This window comes from Hemiscyllium ocellatum, chromosome 38, assembly GCF_020745735.1.
Source record: "Hemiscyllium ocellatum isolate sHemOce1 chromosome 38, sHemOce1.pat.X.cur, whole genome shotgun sequence".
NCBI classification, from domain to species: domain Eukaryota; kingdom Metazoa; phylum Chordata; class Chondrichthyes; order Orectolobiformes; family Hemiscylliidae; genus Hemiscyllium; species Hemiscyllium ocellatum.
Genome location: NC_083438.1, coordinates 30,416,047 through 30,421,639, shown reverse-complemented (window position 1 = coordinate 30,421,639; position 5,593 = coordinate 30,416,047).

The following is a 5,593-nucleotide window of genomic DNA, read 5'->3' as shown; positions in this document are numbered from 1 at the left end:
TATGATCAGCAATGGCGACCTTTGACCTGCTTTTGGGTTTGAAGAATAAATATTGTCTCGTGAAATGAAAACCGAAGTAATGAGGCATGTGGGGCATTTTGCAGAGACCGGAAGAGGCTAGTTATATGTTAGCCCCCAAAAAGGAGTTAATTCAGAACAGTTTGAAATTTTATCCTACTGTATTAATTGGAAAATTCCAAGCCAGAAATCTTTGGTTATAAATCAGATAGGGTCCTTTGATGCTAAGTATATTCAGTTGTGTGAATAAACAAGGGAAAGATGAACACGCTCCCAAGCACAAGAAGATCTATAGCAGCTCAGTCACGGCTATAGATGTTACACAGAATGAAACTCTCTCATTCAAGTACAGTAAAGTTAGATGGCAGGATATTTTTGCCATGTGCTTTGAAGATTTTCAAACTGTTTTACATGTGAAGAGCACGGATAGTTTCTCATTATTTTCATTCCTTTAATCATGACCATTTTCATTGTTAAACCAAGTGTGCAGAGTTACAGATTTATCTTTCACTGAAAGGTTACCACATGAAATGATAAATGAAACAAATATGAACTAGGAATCCAGATTTCTGTTTCCAGTCTGATCTGTCCAATTTTCAAATCATTTGGGACCATAACAGATGATTCCTGAAATAAATGAAATGAGTGGAAAGGTTTTTTTGTCAAATAAAACTGAAATGAGGCACACAAAATGTGAGTGGACTCGTTTGCAATTCACTGCCAACACAAACGAATGGCCTAGTAGTTAGATTCGGTGATGCCTGTTTGATGGAATGCAATCTCCCTAGTTGAGTACTTCTTGTCGATTTCTTGTGGATTTTAAATATGCCTGTGAACTCTACAATGGTGAGGCTTCCTTGGGTGAATTATTCATTATGTTTACTTTAGGTGAAGATAAAAAAAATCTTGTCTCAATATTATGGTAATGCAAAATAAATTAACATCCAATTGAAGGTAAACCTACACCACTGTTTTTATTTTCAAATAAACTAACAGCTTTGACACAAATCATTTGATGGTTTTATCTACTCAATGCCACATTCTGGGAAAACAAAGTCTTATATCGTACTGTCTTATAGATTGCCATCAATTCATTCTGAAAGTAAAGACTCTGTTAATTGCAGTCAGTGGGTATTTTACAGCGTTAATGAACTGTTCCCTGAACTTCGACTGAGTTACTCCATAAATAAATGTATTTGTGCAGCAACTCAAACTCAACAGCATGTATCCAATTCTTTCAAATACATGCAAACTGTCATTGTAAGATTTGGGATCAATTGCTGCAATGCGATAATATAAGAAATTTATTACATAAGGTGACCACAGCAATATGAAGCTACTCGATATGGTAAACAGTAAAATCATTGACTTCCTTCTGCTCTCCATCTCAGGATCACTGCGCTTCTCTTCCATGTTCTGACTCCTCAATCCTTTACGGATCCGACTCGCCACTAACACGTATCTGACTGTCAAAGCATTGAAGAGCAAAACTAAACTGAATGGGAGTAATGGTGTTAACACCTTATCAACCCAGTCATAAACCATCCACCCGAGTTCAGTAAAATAGCTGGCCTTCATTTGACAAGACCAGTGTACATTGTCAACTACAGTCAGAGGTTCCCGTGTAATGAAAATGGGAACATTCTTTAGACAGAAAAGAGTGCAGGTTGTTGAAAGAATAACAGCTGCTATTTTCACTGTACAATATTTCATTTTCAGTTTCCGGCAACAAATGGTGACAAACCGATCAGCAGAGAAAGTGACAGTGAACCAGACAGAACAGTCTGAACTCACATAGAGTAGGAACTGAATCCCAATGCATGCAGGTGTGAGGTGCAGGAATGATCCCTGGTAAAAGTAGTGATTCAGTTGATACAATATAACATCAGTGATGATGACCATCAGATCCGCTGTTGCCATAGCCACCAGGTAATGAGTAGTGCATCTGGAGAGGCCGCATTTTCCTTGTGACAGAATCGCAATTGCCAGTGCATTAACTGTAAGAGGGAGAAGTGAAATTAGTTTAGAAATTGTAGTTCAATAAGCCTTCCATTTGAGACAAGATGGCATTAGGGTAGTCAGGAAGAATATCAGAATGTAAAAAGACATTTAATCCTGATTCCGTCCCACATTAATCTGCATCCAATGAACAAAGGGAGTGGGTGTGTAGTGTTGAACATTAAAAACTGCAAAATTGCTTTGGAGGTGGAAAATGTTCAGTTCTGTATGTTACTGTTGTGTATAGAATCATACTAAACATGTTCTTTTGGCTTCACTGACAGTATTCTGTTCATGGAAACAAAATAAAAATGAGGAGTGTTGTAACCTGTGCATTTTCTTCTGTGTTCTCAACAATTAACCAAGTTGATCACCTAGCCAGGGATTGAATGTTGTAAGGCCTCATTTTAGCATGGTCACAATGCAAGCTGACATAGAATGATATCATATTAAAAATAAACTGTCCCGAATTATGGATTTGACACCATTATGTTACATAACCCACCTTACAGGACAGACACATTCTTAAACTTTATTCTGAAAGAATATGGGAACAGTGGCACACATGATAGGAGAACATATCCACACCATATCAGCAAGTGGATCATGAGTTAGGGATTGAAGACATGACAGACAGGTGATAACTATTGAGAACCTGAAATGTGCTGTAAGATTAATAAAAAAGCCATCGATGAACATCAAGATAACCAAACGGTGCTGTCAATTGATCCAGCAGTTTAACAAATGAAAATACAAAATGAAGACTTCTTTCATGTGAGAAAGTGTATATTAGAACTCATTCTTGCAAATGGTTTCCTCCCTCCATGTACACAGCCAGCTGTCTATGCTATACTTCAACAATTGTTTTCAATCACTTAGAGCCCAGCTCAGAAATAGACCCTTCATACCACTCATTCATGCTGATCAGGTATCCTAAATTAATCTAGTCCCATTTGCCAGTATTAAGCCAATATCCTTCTAAACCCTTCATTTCCATATACCCAACCAGATGCCTTTTAGTGTTGTAATTATACCAGCCTCCACCACTTCCTCTGGCAGCTCATTCCATACACACCTCACCCTCTGCTTGGAAAAGCGCTTCTCAGCTCGCTTTTAAATCTTTCCCCTCTCACCTGAAACCAATGCCCTCTAGTTTTGGGATCCCTTACCCTGGGGAGAAGACCTTAAGTATTTACTCTATCCATGTCCCTCAGCCTTTACTACTCCAGGGAACACAGCCTCAGCCTATCCAGCCTCTCCATATGGCTTAGACTTTCCATCTCCGACGACATCCTTGTAAATCTTTTCTAATCACTTCAAAATTTGACAGCATCTTTCCTATTACAGGGAGACTGTATATGCAGACAGTTTTCCAGAAGTGGCCTAACTAATGTCCTGTACAGCCACATCCTGATACCCCAACTCCAATACTCAAAGCACTACCCAGTAAAGGCAAGTGTTCAAAATACCTTCTTTACCATTCTGCGTATCTGCCACCTCACTTTCAAGGAACTGTGAACCTGCATTCCAAGGTCTGTTTGCTTGGCACCAGTCCCCAGGACCAAGCATTAAGTGTCCAAGTCTTGCTTTGATTTGCCTTTCTGAAATTTAGCACCTCACATTTGTCTCAATTTCTGAAAACTACATTTCAAATCACTATTTGTGTTGAAGACTGGAAAAACATACTTAGTATTGGCGATGTGTTAGTGAACGGTTATCACTGCTTTCCATTCATGAAACTCGTTGGGATTAGGAAATCTCAGCACTTCTCCCTGTAAACTATTCTTTGAAAGATAAACCTTGTTGTGGTTCTGTTCGCCGAGCTGGGAGCTTTTCTTGCAAACGTTTCGTCCCCTGTCTAGGTGACATCCTCAGTGCTTGGGAGCCGCCTGTGAAGCGCTTCTGTCATGTTTTCTTCGGCATTTATAGTGGCTTGTCTCTGCCGCTTCCGGTTGTCAGTTGCTGTCCACTGCAGTGGCCGGTATACTGGGTCCAGGTCGATGTGTTTGTTGATAGAATCAGTGGATGAGTGCCATGTCTCTAGGAATTCCCTGGCTGTTCTCTGTTTGGCTTGCGCTATAATAGTAGTGTTGTCCCAGTCGAATTCATGTTGTTTGTCGTCTGTGTGTGTGGCAACTAAGGATAGCTGGTCGTGTCGTTTCGTGGCTAGTTGGTGTTCGTGGATGCAGGTTGTTAGCTGTCTTCCTGTTTGTCCTATGTAGTGTTTTGTGCAGTCCTTGCAAAACCAACGTAGTGTACAAAATCCCATGCAAACCTTAATTGTTCAACAGAAAAAGGGGAATTAGATTTGTTTTGCAAGAAAAGACTTCCTTGCCCATCACCAGCTCAACGTAACGATCGACATTGTATGTCATTTGTTGTCCCTTGTCCTTCAGTACAGGAGTTCAGTGGAAATTCTTTACAATGGCTAATACTTAGCAGCAACAAGATCAGTCACACTACACCCCGTGCTGCTCTGGAACATGAGATTCCCCACATGCCGCTCTGGAACATGGGATTCCCCTGCTGCCAGAACTTGGGAATTCAGTCCGTGTCTTGACCTTCTGCCTCTGTGGGACACGGCCCGTGTGCTCAGCTCCCATCCTGTCTCTGGTCGAGAATCATCTCCATTCCTCAGGTCGGGGTAGGTGAAAGATTCGGGTAGAGTGGATGAAGAAAAAGAAACTGCAAGGTGGAGAAAATTAAAAGAAAGGAAAAGGAACTGGAGAGACAGGAGCTCTGACTGGAGTGCCATACCCTGTGATCGTCTTAATATCCAGAGGCTGTGTTTCCCTGCTGTATAACTCTATGAGTCTATGATCTCTGTAATCTACTTCTCACAGGAATTCTTGTATTATTGAGTCCCAAACAAAACTTACAACAACCCTGATCATGCACATCTGATGATGGCAGCGCTGACTGACCCAAATGGCAAATACTTCAAGCAAAATATAAGCACGGTGGCATGGCATTCCACTGCACGGATTGATGCAACTTTCAAAGTTCTGTCCAGGAATGGGAATGGCCTTGTGGCATTATCACTGGACTATTAATCCATAGACCTCAGTAATGTACTGGGGATTCAGGTTTGAATCCCCAAGGCAGATGGTGGAATTTGAATTCAATGAAGACAAAAATCTGGAATAAGGAATTTAATGATAATGGTAAATCAAATGTAGATCGATGGAAAAATCCAACTGCTTCCTTTGGGGAAATAAATTGTGATCCTGACCTGGTCGCGCTGACATATGACTCCAGACGCACAGAGAAGTTGCTGACACTTAAACTTTCCTCTGAACCATCAGTGCTGGCCTAGCCAGCAGTGCTCACATCCTAGGAATGAATATTTTTAAAAGAAACTTACCAGGGACACCAATAGCAGCAATAGTGATGTAATATACTTTATCAACAATGGTGAACAGCTGCAGCATTTTGTGTATGAAGGTTCTGCTCCTGGGTGCTGATGACAAAACTTTTGAATTGAACACAGTATTACTATGTTCAGAAACTATTTTATTCTCTTTCGGATTCCCAAGGAAATGTTAAAGTTGCATCATTGCTATTTTTATCTCTGTTA